This window comes from Brassica oleracea, chromosome C5 (genome assembly GCF_000695525.1).
Source record: "Brassica oleracea var. oleracea cultivar TO1000 chromosome C5, BOL, whole genome shotgun sequence".
Classification (NCBI taxonomy): domain Eukaryota; kingdom Viridiplantae; phylum Streptophyta; class Magnoliopsida; order Brassicales; family Brassicaceae; genus Brassica; species Brassica oleracea.
Window position 1 is genome coordinate 35,206,385 of NC_027752.1, and position 19,559 is coordinate 35,225,943.

The 19,559-nt window shown below is 34.6% G+C and overlaps 1 long non-coding RNA gene across 1 annotated transcript; it reads left to right on the forward strand.

Moving 5' to 3' along the window:
• Nucleotides 1-11,140: 11,140 nt before the first annotated feature.
• Nucleotides 11,141-12,178, forward strand: LOC106293403. The gene is made up of 2 exons (XR_001260462.1): nt 11,141-11,698; nt 11,912-12,178. It is a non-coding gene; the product is annotated as an uncharacterized LOC106293403 (long non-coding RNA).
• Nucleotides 12,179-19,559: the final 7,381 nt, after the last annotated feature.

Genomic DNA, 19,559 nt, shown 5'->3' on the forward strand with positions numbered 1-19,559 from the left:
TACCACTGCACCACTTCTATTTCATTGTAATTACTTTCAAGCTATACATATATATCCGATTTGGATTAAACTTTTTTAAAAAAAATTAAAAATAAAAATAGAAAATATAAAATAAATAAAAATATTAGTTTCGGTTTAATAATTTAATACCCGGAACCGACCCGGAACCGACCGGAAACCGATCCGAAACTGAACCGAACTGTTCCAAGTACTCATTGGATACAATTTGTAAATAACCGAATATCCGGACCCGAACGGATCTTACCCGGAACCGATCCGAATACCCGAAATCCCAGGCCTACCTTCTTACGTAAAACTTTATAGAAGACAAAAATCATTAAACATCGCTTGCAAATGCAAACTTAAAATACAAACCACAAAATCATACAAAAAATAATAACCTAAATCAGAAGTAAAGTATGTCCCGCCCGTAGGACGGCCCGACCCTAGTATATCTATCTATAATATAATGAGGCCATTCCCTCTTTCGTGAGTCGACACGTCAGCATTTTGGTGCGTCCCACTTTTAAAAAGTGTGAAAAAGTGTCAAGCATGTGGCTCGAACCCAGATTATTGAGATATAAACACCAACATTTATACCACTAAACTAAAGGATACTTTGTACATTGATGGCCGAAACTAATATATATTTATGAAGGTCGAAAACATTTGCTTCTTCGGTTTTCTCTGTGGGCCGGCCTACAAGTGTATTATGAGTTTCATTTTTAAATGAGGTTCATCACGTTATATGAAAAAACAACAATTTTAGTTTTTCCATATTGTAAACTGTCTTCGTTTAACATGAGTTAGGATTCTTTTCATCATTGTCTTAGACAAGTCTGAGTTATAGAGTTGCATTGTATGTCTGTTCGTAATCTATTTTTTCACCGGTGAACTCTTCATCTCCCCATCTTAAATTGCTTGATCTTAAATGTTCCTGATTTGTAGCCTTTCTGTAAACCCTATATATATGATTTTCATCTTTGATGAACCCAATATGCATCTCCTCAAAACTCATTGATTCCTCTTAACTTTAACGATTTTCTAGAAAATCTCTATTTGCCTCTCTAGTTCCTCAAACCGGTGTTCTCGGCATTCGTCACTCAACCTTCGAGTCTCTCCGTGTTGGTCGTAGTAGTCAGAGCATAGCCTCTAGCCTCCTCGCTTATGGGATTCCCTGAACTTCAAGAAAGACATTGAGTTTATGGGAATCACGATTTTCTTACTTGATGAAAAGGTAAGTTAGTCTTCGATTTATCCCACTTATTTAATATAATTATTTTTAATTGATTTCCTGATTCTTTGTTAAATAATTTTATTTGCAGATTCTTTGATTCATGGGTTTATTCCCGCCGGACGTGCTAATCATTATATGTCATCTTTGAAAGCCGGTTCCATTCTGAAAGACGATCGATTTGAAGTTGCTAGGTGCTCAAACATGTACAAGATAATTGATCATCCATTCCTCATTCGTTTCATCTCACCAACTATTATTTATGAAGTCATCACGGGTGCTCCTGAGATCAATCTCCAGTCATAATTAGACTGTTTGACAATTTCCAAGTGATTGCGAACACAAACCTAGAATATTCAGGTATATTATCATATTGCATATGGGTTTATAATATGTTTCGCTATCATAACTGATATTTAAACTCGCAGATGTGGTTGGGCAAATTTGTTCTGTCCAAGGCTCTGGCCTTAGCAAAGAAACAACCCAAGTCGTTATCTGTCTCCTCATTGATCCGTAAGAAACAAACAACACATAATTCCCTTTATATCATTATCTATATTGTGCTAACATCAATAATCAAAAATATTTCCTACCCAAATTCTGTGGGCGTCTATTTATCTTCCTTATTTATCAAACTAATTTTACACAAACCTTTATTTTACAGCTTAAAAGAAACCACAACAACCCAAACAATTTAAACACCAAAAACTAGAATTCCAAAAAAGACGAATCATTAATGAGCACCTCTCCTTTTTGTCTAATCTTAGAAATAAACTTCAAAACAAATATACCAAACCAATCACCTCAACTAAAACTCAACGACACATACATCGAGCCAGCTAAACATATACAAACTACACGGCCAGCTATTTAACAATTTACAAACTTACTTTCGCAACAACACATACATCGAGTCAGCTAAACAAATACATACTACATGACGAGCTATTTAACAATTTACAAATTTACTTTTGCAACGAAGAAGACAAAGACGACAACCAAAATCAGTGAAATTACCTAAACAAAAAAAGCCGAGTAAGTTATGAACTCTGATAAATACAACTAACAATGATTTTTGTTTACATATTACCCATCAAATAAAAGATAAACAAATACAGCCACAACAGGAGATACAAGAGACAATTCCGACATACACAAAGGCGGCAACAACAACTCCACCTGCTCACTCTTCTTGTCTTATAAAAATAGTTTACATGCCCAATGTCAACAGGCCAATGCTATTGTCTTCTTATGAGAAATACATAAATTCGTTTAAAACTCATTAAAGCCCAAATACTCAGAACTGTCAGTCATTTTATAGTTATTTCTACAAGTCTTCACGTATTTGTTTTAAAGGTCCGGTAAGAGCAACAAGTTTAAAAATAAAATAAAAACATATAACAAACATAATAAGAATAATAAAAATTATTACTTAATACACAAAACTTACACAACTAAACTGGAGAAAAAATATCCAGAAACAAAATATATTCTCAAAAACTTTAATATAATTTATGTACTCTCAACAGTACAAGAAACAAATTAAAAAGACAAACAAACAATAAGTCTCAGTGACACAGCAAATAACAACACGAACTATATTAGAGCTTGAGCTCAAGAAGATGATTAAGAGTTTGTTACGATCCAAAAGTGTAAAAATGTATATTATCTTGTACCGTATACAATGTATCTTCACATATTTATACTACCCGGTTTATATCACATAACCACCGGTTCAATCTAATTGACTCTTAACCGACTTTATACTCTAATACCCTCCCCTCAAGATGGAAGACACAGGCTGTGGATGCCAATCTTGCTGACCAAACTTCGAAACAGAGCAGGCTGAACAGCCTTTGTGAAGATATCTGCCAGTTGAAGTTCAGACTTGACGTGAAGAGTCTTCATAAACCCACTTTGCAATCTCTCGCGCACTACGTGACAGTCGATCTCTACGTGTTTGGTCCTCTCATGATACACCGGATTCGAAGCTATATAGAGAGCCGACTGATTGTCACAAAAGAGTGCAGCAGGAGCAATGACATCACAATGCATCTCGTGAAGTATAGTGGTGAGCCAGATAAGCTCACAAGTGGCGTCAGCCATGGAACGATATTCCGCTTCAGAGCTGCTGCGAGAGACTGTGGGCTGTTTCTTGGATCGCCAGGAGATCAGAGAGTTTCCAAGGAAGACGCAATAACCTGTGATCGATTGTCTAGAATCAGGACAATCCGCCCAATCAGCATCAGAATAAGCAGTCAACTTCAACGAGGCAGAAGCAGAATAAAATAAGCCTTGGCCGGGATCGTTCTTCAGATAACGGAGAACTCTATGAGCCGCTTGGAGGTGAACATCAGTAGGTGCAGACATGTATTGACTCAACTTATGAACCGCATAAGTGATGTCAGGACGCGTATGAGTAAGATAAAGCATACGTCCAACAAGCCGGCGATATACTGATGCATCAGGAAGTGATGTACCTGAAGAAGCAGACATCTTGAGATTGGGCTCCATAGGAACATACAATGGTTTACATCCCAAGTAACCAGCTTCCTCCAGAAGTTCTAAAGTGTACTTCCGCTGGTTCAAGGAGATACCAGTGTGATTATGCGCAATCTCAAAGCCAAGGAAGTATTTTGCAGGGCCAAGATCACGAAGCTTAAAGGCAGACTTCAGCACATCCTTAAAAGCTGTAATTGCACTCTCACTGTTACCAACAATCAAGATGTCATCAACATATACAAGGACCGCCAAGTAGACATTCCCAATGTGGCGGATGAATAATGAATGATCCGAGTGAGTTTGTGAGAACCCATCACCAAGAATTACTTGAGAAAGCTTCAGATTCCACTGGCGTGATGCCTGTTTAAGTCCATAAATGGACTTGTGGAGCTTGCAGACAGAATTAAGAGCTACTTTCTTGCCAGTAATAACCTCATAACCTTCAGGTAAACGCATGTAGATCTCTTCATCTAGATCTCCATTGAGGAAAGCGTTACTCACATCAAGTTGAGAGATGGTCCAGTTCTTGGCAGCAGCAACACTCAGCAACAGACGGAGAGTACCAATCTTCGCAACCGGAGAAAATGTGTCCAAGTAGTCCAATCCCTCCAACTGCGTATAACCTTTGGCTACAACACGCGATTTACTTCTCTCAATGGTGCCATCTGGATTGTATTTGTAAGTGTGAATCCATTTACAACCAACTGGATGTTTATCAGGAGGAAGTTGACATACAGACCAAGTCCCAGCTTCTTCAAGAGAACACATCTCAGACGTCATGGATCTTTTAAAATCCTCAGATTGAACAGCCTCAGAAAAGGTTTTGGGAAGTTTGTGAGAGGATATGGAAAGTATGAATTTCTTGTGACCAGGATCAAACTTATCATATGACAAGAATGCAGAAATAGGATAAGAGGTAGTGTGTTTAGGGTGAAGGGGAGGTTCAGATGAATGATTCAAGAGGTAACAATGATACTTGTCAAGATATAATGGAGCCTTTGTCTGTCGTTTTGACCTTGTCTCAGAAATATTTGGTCCTATAGTGGTATCTGTTACAGACGTTTCTGATGGTATTTGAGGAATAGACTGATTAGGAGAACTAGACAAAGAAACACCATCATTAGAAGAAGCAGTATTATCAACAAAAACCGAAGAAGGGACGTCAGATCCTAAGTCAAAGAAAGCAGGAAAAGATGAGTCTTGAACAGGAAGGGGAAGAACATCTTGATCAAAGAAAGATTGCTCACGAGATAAAGAACTTGCATCTGTAACAAAAGGAAATTTATTTTCATGGAAAACAACGTTTCAAGAAATAGAAATAGTATTAGTTTCCAAATCTAAAACCTTGTAACCTTTATGACCGTGAGGATAACCCAAAAACACGCATGGAACAGCTCGTGGAGAAAACTTATTTCTATCTTTCTGTAGAGTAGAAGTGTAACATAAACACCCAAAAACACGAAGATGTTCATATGAAGGTTGTTGTTTAACTAGAAGCTCATAAGGTGACTTGTTATCAAGCAGCGGAGAAGGGGTTCTATTGATCAGATAAATGGCAGTTTGAATACACTCACCCCAATATAACAAAGGAACCTTAGATTGGAAAAGAAGAGCTCAAGCTACATTTAAAATGTGTTGATGTTTCCTTTCTACTATAGAATTTTGTTGAGGTGTGTAAGGACATGAAAAGTAATGCTCAATGCCATGTTCTTTAAGTAGAGATGTAAAAGCCAATTCTGGAGCATTATCAGATCTGATTGCCTTAACATGAAAATTGTATTGAGTATGAACAAATTGCAAGAACTCAGGAAACAATGTAGAAACAGAACTTTTATTTTTAAGGAGATATATCCATGTCACTCTTGTACAATCATCTACTATTGTAAAGAAATATTTGTATCCATCATGAGTAGGAATCGGAAAAGGACCCCAAACATCAAGATGAATCAAATCAAAAGGTAACTTTGACATATGTGGATTTGAAGGAAAAGAAATACGTTTCTGTTTAGCTAAGGGACAAACATGACATACACTAGAGTGATCGACATTGCCTTGAGAAATCCGAAGAATCTTTGAAAGAACTTGAAGTTTATGAAAAGAAGGATGACCGAGCCTTTTATGCCAGACTTCAGACGAAATTTGCAAAACAGGAGTATCTTCAGGCACAGAACGAGTTGTAGACGAAGCAATGAAATCAGCAGAAGCATACGGACCCTCCAGAACATACAGATTGCTCAGGAGATTACCCTTCCCAATCATGAAGCCCGGAGTAAGCCCCTGAAGTTTAAAAGGATTATCAGGAAATATGTAGCAAGAATTAGATGAAAACAGAACCGAGATTGTACTATTCCTAGTCAATGCACTTATACTAAGAAGATTAAACTTGAATTGAGGAATGTACATAACATCAGTGAGAGTTAGTCTACTAGAGATTACTATCGTGCCAGAGGTTGTCACAGGAATTCTAGTACCATCAGGAAGCGTAACAAATGTATCACTAATGGACTGAGTCGCAAGAAACAAGGTCAAATCAGCACAGACGTGGCAACTCGCACCAGTATCAATAATCCAAGCCGGGTTTAGTAAAGTAAGGCCGTTCTTCATTCCCGCATAAATAAAATGAGAAGAAGAAGCAGTACCTGAAAAAGGAATATCAGATGGGGTATGTGGTAGTAGATGAGGTTGAGGTTTGAAAGATGAAGCTGTTCCATCTGAGAGATGAATATTACTTCCAGATATCTGAGAAAACCCATCCTGATATGAAGGTTGGTGCACATTCAAGACGCTTAGAAGCTGAGAGACTTGTTCTGACGTAACTGATCCAAGACAAACCCCTTGTTGATTATGCATGGAGATACCACCATTATCTTGTACAACCATATTGGCAACATTCTCTTTGCGAGGAGGCCACTGTTGAGTAGACTTGTTAGAGTCTATAGAGGGAGTAGCTGACAGTGACTTCGAGTTGTTATGATTCTTGAATCCTTGAGGATAGCCATGCAACTTATAACACTTCTGAATAGTGTAACCTGCAACATCACAATGCGAGCAAATGGGACGGTTCTTCTGACGATTATACCCATTCGCATAAGCCGCAACATACGCTGTTTCAGCATCTGAATCTTTTGAAACCTGAAAAGCAACAGTACTTGTGCTCTTCATTGATCGCTGTCGTTCTTCCTGTGATATCAAGTTGAAGACTTTGGAGATATTTGGTTTTGGTTCCATCATAAGAATCTGTCCTCGTGTTGTAGTGAAAGAATTATTCAATCCTGTGAGAAACTTGAGCACTCTATCTTGTTCCTCTCTCTGAATGATCCGCTTCATGCTTGAACAATCTGGACGACTACAACAACATGTATAAGGACTCTCATGATTCTTCAGCTCCTCCCATAACTGCTTCAATCTTGTATAATAATCACTCACACTCTGAGAGCCTTGAACTTCAGCAAAGATCTGTTGCTTTATCTCAGCATTACGCGGGCCATCACTCTGTTTAAACTGATCATGTATGTCAAGCCACATCTGCCGAGCCGTATCTAGATACATTATACTCTTAGCAATCGACTTTTCCACAGCATTGACAATCCAGGTGCAAACAATATTGTTGCATCTTGACCAGGAAGCAAAATCTGGATGAGTCGGAGATAATTCCGAAAACGTTCCATCAACAAACACAGCCTTATTACGAGCACCTAAGGCCATAAGCATGGATCTACGCCAAGTGTTGAAGTTACCTAAACCAGCAAGTTTCTCAGAAACAAGAGATATACCAGCATGATCGGCACTGTGAACATAGAGTGGATTCGAGTTCGGATCTTGAAGTGAAGCCGTTGCATCCGTACGAGCCGACGATGGATTCTGAGGTAACGGCGACGAGTTGTTGTTGACAGCATTCACATACGAGATCGGCATCATGCAGAATCAAGAATGATGAACTGGATCAAACGAAGAAAGCGATCGCAATATAGAGATCACGAATCGAAGGTCAATGAAAAGAAGAAAAGGAAAGAAGAATAGCAATCACCACTGAAACGAAGTGATAGATCGCGAAAAGCTCAAGAGCTATCGATTCACAGAAACTGATGAAGGAAATCGAAAGACTCATGAAGAAGATGAAGTCGAGCTCGATCAAAACGGAATCGCAACAAAATCACGGAAAGAAACGAAGATTTTCCGAGAAAGAGACGCAGGAAACGCGAGTTTCATGGCTCTGATACCATATTAGAGCTTGAGCTCAAGAAGATGATTCAGAGTTTGTTACGATCCAAAAGTGTAAAAATGTATATTATCTTGTACCGTATACAATGTATCTTCACATATTTATACTACCCAGTTTATATCACATAACCACCGGTTCAATCTAATTGACTCTTAACCGACTTTATACTCTAATAAACTATATCAATCACATTACTAACATAGTTTAGTCTTTCGTAAGTGGAGAACAATGCATATAGTTTATCATCACAACTATGATAAGCCTAGCTGAAACCAGAACTCTTTCCTCTCTGTTCTCACACTTCTATCTTTCACAGAGAGGAATGAGATTAGCTTCCTTTTATCTTTTTGCTTTGTGAAATTGGTTCGATCTATAGATCGAATTATCTTTTTCGTTTATCGGACTTTTGTTTTCGCGTTGGCGATATGTTTTCGCTCGGCGATTTTTGGTGTGCTTTTCAATCTGAATCGGTGTTGTTCTTCATTCTCTATGAAATTTCCGATTCAATTGAAGTTAATAATCTCCGATCTCAGAGTTTTCCTCTCTTTGCGTGATCTTCATCTTCAAACCGGAGGCTATAAAGTTTACAACTTGCTTGATTATGCTTGATTTTACTATTTAAAGAGGATAAATCTTCACTTGCCGATAAATAAAATCGGGGAAAAGTGTAAGTTCCTATTTTAGAGTGAATCGAGATGTTGGAGATTGAAGGGGGGTTCTAGATCAGAAAAGAAGAATTGGGGTCTTCTTCGAAGACGTCTCAAAATATTTCTGCTCTCTCTTGCCTCCATCAGATCTTGGGTTCATCAGTCTTACAAAGTTTGGAATCCTATGGTACTTCGGTGACATTAGCAAACGAGAGAAGAAGGGATTCAAGTGCAAGGTCTATCTTGTGTTGGATTGGAAAGAGTCTCTGGAGATGATGTTCGGAGGAGGTGGCCGGAGTTCTCTCGGCGGCGGAGGTTCCACGAAGCGGTTCACTTTTTCCAGAAGATGCCACGTAGCTTTAGACTTTTCTAATCCTTACATGTGTGTTTAAATCAGTCTATTGTATCTTACGTGTATGGACTGAATGATTTTGTACTTATCCCTTATACTAGCCCAATGGGCTTTAATGAAAATCAGTGAGAAAAAAAAATTAAGAGAAAAGCATTGATTTTGATGTAATTTAGCAAATAACATTTAACGTCAAACTCGTCCGGTTATACCCATTTTTGGAACAAGTTACCGGTGACAAAGAATAACGCGATGTCGACACCAACTTATTTGGCCCAAGATTTTATGTTTCTTGTTCATATTTTACGAAGGTTAAATCTCTAAAATAGCACATTTCTAAGTTTATATCACAAAAATAGCATTCAAAAACTAAAATGACCAAAATAGCACCTTTCTAAGTTTATCCTTTGAAAATTTTAATTTTTTTATTTTTCAAAATTTGAAATCTTATCCCCAAAACCTCATTTCTCAACTCTAAACCCTAAACCCTAAACTCTAAACCCTAAACCCTAAACTCTAAACCCTAAACCCTAAACCCTAAATCCTAAACCCCACCCTTTAACTCTAAACCCTAAGTTTGTGACTTTTGATAAAACATTAAGTACTATTTTTGTGACTTTTGACCTTGAATGCTAGTTTGGGAACAAAAACTTGATTTAGTGCTATTTTTGTCTTTTTCTCTTTTACGAAAGCTCACTTTAATTTTTACCGCATACGAGGTTAATGTTTTCGGTGGCCAAAAATAGAACCCCTTCTAATATATTGTATATATTCCATTTAATAATCTCAGTCACTCTATTTTGATAATCTAAGAGTACTAAAAGTTCTAAAACTAGAGCATAGAGGGTGTACATGTCAGCTAGGGATGTTAAAATGGGTACACTCACCTCATTTAAATCCACCCCATTTAAAACTCACTCTATTTAAAACTCATACCCGTTTAGATCCATTTAAAAATATGTCTATTAGGAATACCCATTTAGATCCACAAAATTTGTACTAACGTATTTAGACTCATTTAAACTATTGTTGATTTAATTTTTCGTTGTTTTAACTTTATGGTTTTGTAACAAATATTAAATGAAACATAAAAAATTTTAACTAATTTTTATTACATAAACGCAAATCAATTGTTTTGGTAAAACCGTAAAATCGAGTTTTCTTCTAAAACTGCAAAATTTGATTTTTTCCGCTAAAACCGCGAAATCAAGTTTTTCCGCCAAAACCATAAAACCGAGTTTCCCCGCCAAAACCATAAAATCGAGTTTTTTCGCTAAAACTGCAAAATCAAGTTTTTCCGCCAAAACCGTAAAATCGAGTTTTCCCGCCAAAACCGCATTATCGAGTTTTTCCGCCAAAACCGTAAAATCGAGTTTTGCCGCCAAAACCGTAAAAATCAAGTTTTCCCACCAAAACGCAATATCGAGTTTTCCTGCCAAAACCGTAAAACGAGTTTCCCGCCAAAACCGTAAAATCGAGTTTTCCCGCCAAAACCGAAAAATAAAGTTTTCCCGCCAAAACCGAAAAATAGAGTTTTCCTGCCAAAACGCAATATCGAGTTTTCCCGCCAAAACCATAAAAATTGAGTTTTCCCGCAAAAACTGCAAAATCAAGTTTTCTCGCCAAGACGGCATAATCAGATTTTTCCGTCAAAACTAGAAAATGTGTTTTTCGCCAAAACTATAAAATCTAATTTTTTTTGCCAAAACTACAAAATCGGAATTTTTCTGCATATATCGTAAAATCGAATTTTTCGCCAAAACTATATAATCACATTTTCCTACAAAAAAAATAATTAATTAATTATATTAAGTTAAATGGATGAAGAGGATCTCCACTAACTTTAAGTAGAACTCATTTAATAAATGAATCTTAATAAAACTACTCATTTAAAACCCATTTAACTAAATGGGTGTAGATGGGTATTTATTTATTTTTAAAACCCATACAAAACCCACTAACAAAACCCATTATAACTTCCCTAACGTCAGCCAATTAATTGTGGCCAATAACAAGGAGACAACTGTCAAAAAGCCAGCTCACACTCATATTATTTGTTAAGGTTATACCACCGATGGACAGACAAAAATGATCGGCCGAAACCCATTTATTCACATGAATATATATTACAGTCCACATTCAAAGCCCAAAACCGGTAAATTTAACTAATCTCCTCATTCTCAATCTCACGTTCCATCTACCTTATCCTGAAATCAAACCTTAATAGCATGAAATCTCTTAAGCATCATACATATGTAAACACTAATAGCCAGACAATTTAATTTCGAATTGAATCGGATGTGTAACGTCTCCCTCCATTACTATCGGCCATCAAAGCTTTACAGAACTTATGACACCCAAACTCTTCACCTCCCATCAAACTCGAGCTATATATACTCACATGAAAGGGAAAAATTTTCTCTTCCCAAATCCCCTTACAAATAACCAATCGCACACACCGCTTCAACGGATACGAAACATGAGATTTACGTGACACCGGTCCGGCGAAACCAAACACCAAAACTCAGCCGAAATACACCACCTCTTTACATGGAGACGATTCGGTGAAATTGAGTGATGGCGAAATCGACCACTGATTTAATGGAAAAAGCTGCTCTGCAAATCACAGCTCCGGCGAAAGTGGTGCCGAATTCACGGGCTGTTTTGTTCTCCAAGGCGAATAAAGCTCTGAAGAACATAAAGATGATTTCTGCTTTGGCTGCTAGCTGTTATAGATTGAACTGGTTAGCTGATTTTTTTGTTTTTGTATTTTTATTCGTCACGTTCACTGTTACCAAATCTTTTTAGCTTCTTTTGGATTTTTACTTGAATCTCTTTTTTTTATCTTTCTTAATCCTGAAATTCATAGTTCTTATTTTGCTAATCCATTTGTAGAATAGAGATGTATAACAAACCATGGTTAACTATTGTCAAACCTGAATTTCTCTGATTTCTAGGTACGAAATCTTGCAGATTTATAGCTAACCGCTTACTTTTCTGAGTTTCCTGCCAAGGTCTAAATGAAGATAGGGAGATGAAATGGCCAGACAAGAAAACTCATTTCTCCACCTTCCACTGAATGGATGCATCATACAAAACAGAGGATTCTTCTATTCTCAAAGATTCCCGAGACAGTGTTGTATCCTAAGGGATGTTTGTTTTTCTTTTGTTGCCTTCTCCACCATGAGCTCATGCAGGGTTCAAGAGTCCAAAATTACAATCAGGTTGGTGATTCATTCCTCTCTAACAACTTTTCTTTGATTACTATTAGATTTTTGTCTTTCCTATACGTTTGTCAACATATCCGTATGAATATCAATTTCTCAAAAGATTCATGTGTAACAGAACAAAACAGCAGTAATTTTCTCCCAACTTTGTGTACAAGAAATATCTTGACGTTCGTTCTTTGGGTTATGCAGTTCTTTAGTGACTATGATTCTCTATTAAGGATTATTAAATGTTTATGTTGTAGTATTGTAAGTACTTTTACACTTAACATAAGCATGTTATTATTTTTTAAAACATAATACAAGCTGTTTACGATCTTAAAATACATAAATCCATGCTTTTTTTGCTATTTATTTCATGTTAGAATTCTTTGTTTTAGTTTGAAATACACAAGAGATTCTCGCCTTTCTAGCTGCCAAGTATGAAACTCCAGATCATTTCCCGCAAGAGTTGTTAAGACCGCTTGAATATTTTTAAAAGGACTTAAGGGAAAAAATAAGAATTGATGCGAACAAATAAAAAAGGATTGTAAGAAAATAAACATGACTTAATAGGGAATATGATGGTGTTGGGGATGTGGGTAAAGCAGTTGAAGAAAAAAAAATACTAATTGGTCGATGAGAGCAGAGCCCTCAATACTTAAATGACGTTGATGGCTAATATCTGAGAATAATTGTAAATAGCTCTGTTAGCCAATGTAAATGGCCCCTTCACGAGAATTTTTCTAACTGTTATTGTTTGTTGATAAACCAATGATTAATAGCTTAAATATTTTGTTTTTTTTGGAGCCATATATTTTTTTAAGGGCTGGCTATGGAGAGAGTATATATTATGTAAGAAAAAGGCGAAGATGATTGACACCAACAGTGTGAACTCACCCATAATCAAGTTGGAAATGTATTATATAGCTGATAGGAACTCATTTTTCACTCAATGTGAGATGAAGATGACCAAGTTTCACAATGGTTTGGATGACTATAAAGTTAGGTGATCAAAAGAAAATGAAAGCATCATAGTGAAAAGTGTCTAGATCTAAGGACGTAGAGGAAAAAAAAAGAGGGAAAGAAGTATGAGAAATAATGAAGCAAACAATTAATTTTTTTTGCGTTGATGGTTTTGGATATGGGGACCAACTATTAGCTAGTGAAATAAATGTTGATCAAAAGAATAAAAACATGGATATAATTCTTCTATTAAAAAAAAACAGCTTTTGTTTCTTCATGCTCCATAACAAATTGTGAGATATTAAAAACATGTAAGGACATCGGGAAAATTGTCTATTCCCCTATAAACTAGTTGTTCCCGGTTTTTTCACACACAAACTTTGAAGTCATGTCAAAAACCACATGAACAACAGAAAAATTGCTTCTTCCCCTATGAACTAGTTCATGCCAAAAACCACATGAACAACTCTATTTTTTGAATTACATACACAAACTATCGATTTTAAACTAATTCTCCTAAAACCGTAAACGTGTTATTTGAAAGTTAACTTAGTTTATGACAGATGAAGAACCGGTTTAATTTGAGTTGATAAAAAAATACTATGTCGTTTTGTTCTTTTTTTTTCAATTGCTCATTTTCTTCATAAATCGTTTTATTTTCCAACATCAATTGGAGATACTGCATCGATTTTATAGTTCCTTGTGGCAATACATGGAGATTGGTAAGCTAGTAGTTGATGCTCTTATTTCTTTATGCGTCATGTAAAACGTTTTATTTTTCTGCAGAATAATAAATTTTATCCCCAATCGATGATAAAACAATTTCTGAATAAGAAAAGCAGTTGACTAAAAAAGAAAAAAAGAATAAATTGGCTCTCCACCTGTTATAAATCAAGTTGACGTTTAAATAGCACTATTTACGGTTTCATGGGAATTAATTTAAAATCGATAGTTTGTGTATGTAATTCAAAAAATAGAGTTGTTCATGTGGTTTTTGGCATGAATTAAAAGTTTGTGTGTGAAAAAACCAGGAACAAGTAATTCATAGGGGAATAAACCATTTTTCCGCTGTTCATGTATTTTTTGGCATGGCTTAAAAGTTCGTGTGTGAAAAAACCGGGAACAATTAGTTTATATAGGAATAGGCCATTTTCCCTAAGGACATCATAGTGAAAGTTAGGAAGTTTAATAGATATCTCAAAGAGTAACACATACTACAGTTTTATGATCATCAATTTGTTTGACAGAAATAAATGGTTCAATGTCTTATCAGCATAATGGACTCGAGATCGGAGAGGAGGTGAACAATCCAAATATTAATAATCTATAATATAAAACTGAGTACACAAACCATTAAAAGTGTACACATAATGTTTAAAAGACCAATATACTATTTTAATTTTATATTTTTTAAAGTGTCAAAATTTTATAAACATATATTTCTTTTAAATAGGATAAAATAATAAAGAAGTTAAATTAACAAAAGAAAACATGAGAATTTGATTGAAAATACAATAAGTTGAATGTCAATTTTCAAAAATAAGCTAATCAAAAATATACTAAAATTTGGGTTTAGTGATTATTTCTTAGGATTTAGTATTTAAGGGTGACTTGGGTTTATAAACTTCTATAATTAATTCTTAATTACTTATAAATATTTATATAGCAAATCTTTGTAACATTAGCATAAATATTAACCAACAAAAAGAGTAATTTACTTTATAGAATGTAAGTTTTCCAGCAATTAAAGAAATATAAATTTTAAAGTTTATGCTATATGGTATTGAAAATATTCCAAAAGACTAAATATTTGGAAATAAAATGAAAATTAATATAAAATAAACTAAATTAACAGAAGAAAAATATTTTAGATAAAATAGCTTAATATCTGTAAAAGAATATTTGAAACACTAACATAGAAATTAAATAACAGTAATAAAGTTTAAAGAATTCAAGCCTTTCAAATAATTAAAGCTATATAAATTTTAAGATCTGGAGATTCCTGAATAGATTAACTTTTTGAATTTTAAATTTTTTGGCTAGATACTATTGAAATTATTCACAAAAATCTAGAATATAAAATTGATTTGAGGCTATAAGCATTTAATGGTATCTATATATGATCTAAAATAATCAATTAAAAAAAATTAAATTTCTTAAAATAAAATTAATTGAATTTAGAGTTTAGAGTTTAGTATTTAGGGGTGGGGTTGGATTTATAAACTTTTATAATTAACTAGGTTCTCTCTCCGCGCGATGCGCGGAAAAGTGTGTTGATAATATCGATGCACGAAAAGTGTGTTGATAATATTGTATGTTCCAAAATATCTGAGAAAATGGTGAATATCGAGTTTACGGAATTGTTTTAAAGTTAAAAGAATAGCTAAGTAAGATAAATAATCTAAGAAACAGATTAAGTCTTTCGCAGATCAGAAGTTGTGTTGAAGTTCATAAGAAAGAAATGACCTGAAATTGGTTAAGAATAAGTTAGTTAGCATAAATTTAGGTAAATACAAAAGTATTGCTATTTATATAAAAAGATAGTTACCTGGCTTAGCTGAGAAAAAACCTATTTTGTAAGTCAGTGTATATATATTTTCTTATTCAAGTAACTTTTTAAATTTACAAACTCTACACAATTTCATCTCCCGATAACTCTCATCTTTATAGTAGACTTCTTATTCACTCTAATCATGCTTTCTTGCTCACTAACACGTAGACATCACTTATGTCTTTTAATTTATTTTCTATATATTTAAATTGTTTAGCAAAGATTGAAAGACAGAAGTTGAGTTTTAGATTTTATATAGAAGTAGAAATCTAAAGAAAACAATGATAAAAAAGTTTAAAATGTAAATAAATCTAGGTATCAAGTATTGTGAGAAAAAGAATAACAATCCAAATGATGCATGAATTAGAATCACTCTTTGCTGCATGGTTTTGCATGATCTCTTATTTGCCTTTTGAAATACTTTATGTAATCAATTGATTTGTTGAAGTAGAAATTTGTTGCTGGTGATGAACGGAGTAGTAGTTTGCCTGGAAAATATTGGATATTATTGTTATGTTGATAACAAAAATTTAGATCTGTATTATTTTTTGATAATTATTTACCTTGGAAAAGTTTAGGAATTATGCTTGTGATGATGACAACTCTAAATTTTCTATCCTTCTTTCTTTGTAGGATGCTAAAATCTGCTGCTTGCTTGTCGCACAGTATGAGTTTAACAATTGTCGACCTGAGATAGAGATGTATGTATGAAGATAATTATTATTTCGTTTTTAACTATTGTGTTAGACTTACCTGTTCAGCCGTAAACCAATCGTGGCATCAATATTGAGTTCTGGGTGGTAAGGTTTTATTTTTTGTATTATGACTATCTGCCCGACGACATCTGCATATTGATTTTAGATTAAACATCCATGTTTGTTTAATTAATAGTGGAATGACTTACTTACCTGGTAAGTATGTGGGTGTAGTGGCTAACCGCAATAGATTTCTGTAATTCTGAGGAGATAAATTGTGAACTGGAAATATCGGACCGTTGACTGTAACGTTCAATGTTATTGTCTTTTGGTCGATCTGAATGTAATACGGCAGTTGGGTGAGTTTCCGATGTCGTGAATTATGTATGATAGAAAATCTCGAAAACTCATATATATCTCCTTCAGTTAAGTTTTTTGAATCATTCGGCTGAATGTTTCCGGTGAGCCGACCTTCTAATAGTTGTCCCTGAGTGTGAACAAATTTTGTTGTGCCGAACGAATTAAGTAAATAGTGAGTAGTTTAAATCAAATATGGTGGATTGGAAAATACATATATATATATGTATATGATAAAGTTAATATAAGGCTTACGTGGTGGTCGTAGCACAGGAAGCCAATGCAAATTTGAGTATTATATGTTTGGTGTTTTCTGATGTCCCAAACTCTTCTTATACATACCGTGATAGGACGCACTGAAATCTCTTCCTGAAGTTGGTGGATTCTTTGAGGAATGTGTTCCATGTAAGATGTCACTGTAAAATATTCGATTTTAATATTGTATAATTATTATATGTTTATATTTTAATTATTACACACATGGATATATTTTGGAAATTAAATTTTTGGGTCATACGGAACACAATTATTAATTTCATATTGTGTTTATGTGTAATGGGATTAATAGTGATGGTGATGTTATTTTACTTTAAGGTTTAACATTATCAGAGATTTATAAGCAAACTGTAAATAATTAACCTATGTTTAAATTAACTAATAATATATATATACATCAAAATATATTTACCATTACGAACGTGCGGTGACTTTTCAAGGAAGCTATTATAAGAAACTCTGAATTGTATTAAGCTACATATATTTCCCACTAAAATAATTACGAACAGTGCTATATTTCAATATTAACTTACGGATAACATATATAATAGTATGACAATTTGATTTTGTTTAGTTTAGTTCTTTTATCATCAAAACCAACATTTGAAAGCTTTAAAAATCTTAGTACCTTATGAACCAGCAACAATCTATAATTGGAAAAGTGTGTGTAAATGAGATTTTGTTATGTAATAAACTGCTAAATTCAAAATATTAATCACGTTGCTGACTTCTCTTATTTGATGTTATAGGGATGTTCTCACAGATTAATGAATTGAGAAGAATGTATTTTAATCACTCAATAGGTAACTATATTGTCTGCCAAATTATTCTTGTAGTGTTAATAAAACGGAGAAATTACAAAAATAATATATATATATGAATTATTGAATAAAATGCTAAGATAACAATATTCACAGAAATACACCTAGGGACATCTATAGCTATAACGCCAGCACTACACCCCATCCCACCAAGATTCAACCTCTTTATATTTTCCCTAAGTTTATACTTGGATTAAATTATAAGTGAATAAATTAACAAATTCCATATATATATACTATTTTCTTATGAGAGTTAAATATTGAGAGTGCTTTTCTTAGGTGGATAACCAACTGTAAAACTAAATATGTTGAGACAATATAAAGGATAACTCAAAACAACAACTCATAGATAATAAAATTGTATAAGAGTCACGACTTTGTATATATCTAACGGCCAATATAACATAGACATTATGTGATGGAGATGATTAAATATTTCTATAGGATAATAAGTTTTGACAAAAAAAAAAGGGAAAAGATCTGTTTACCTGCAGTTTGTGAAGGGGGTGGAGGAGGTGGGTTCTCCATTCCTTTCATATTTCGATCCTTAGAATGAAACCGATTACCAGTTAGAGTGATGGACTAAGATTTATATTTTCTTGGCTGCTTAAAAAATTCTTACCCTTTGGCAGTTGGTTGGAGTCTAGCGTTGATTAAAGCTTGGTAGAAACTTCCAATGGTGATTTTAGTATCGTTTTTGAAAATGGGAAATAGAAAGCTGGGTTCCCTTTTTGTAGAATTTTGAAGAATGATTAAATAGGTAAGGGAGTATTTGAAGAATGTATGTAAGATTAACTTTTATGATTTCAATTATGAAATCTACACCAAGAACTGATCTAGATTTGATTTAATTCAACCCTAACACATTTCTAAAGAAGGTAGAAACACTAACCTTGATCCATGCTTGGATGCAACCCCACCAATTGATGTTCTCCTCTTTAACCTTCTCCTTTTGGTGATTTCCTTGATGGACAAGAAATCCCAAACCTTCCTTAATCTCTCCTTTTGATAATCAGTATTGTTGTTTTGTGTGTTTAGAGAGACTCGTTTTCTTACGTACATAAAAGACAATGCACACGAGGCTTTTATATTAGTCAAAGGGTTGTGTGTTGCAACACAACTCTTCACAATTATAATAACCGTAACACACGTATACTGATATATATTATATACCATTACTTAATGTATATAACATATATGCATATAATTATGAGATTAAAGACATTTATGAATATAAGGTAAAGTAGGAGGGTTATCAATACACCCGGATTCTAACTCTTTAATCGAAACCGATCCATCACGGTATCATCTTTTATATTAGAATCTAAAAACATCAATATATGAACTTGAATTTTATATTAAACCAATAGATACATAGGTCACATAAAATATAAAATATTCTTACACACTTCACTTGAAGTCTTCGAGAACAGAAGAAACAACACTCTAAGCTGAAAGAACCGACTCTGGCGCCACACAGAGTCAAAGCATAGTGAGAGAACAGAAGCACCACACCACAAGAAAGCATCGGCCTTCAAACGGAGCATAACGGAGAAGGGCCGAGTAGAGGAGTTTTGGAGAGAGGATGCACGGAGAAAGACCCATCCAGGAGCCATAGACGACACCCTTTGAAAACCCTAACCGCACGAACACGGAACAAAATGAACCAAGTACCATCTCCAGCCTGCGTACTTGGACTCACCGCCCGCCTCCGTGGTAGCAGAACCCACCGG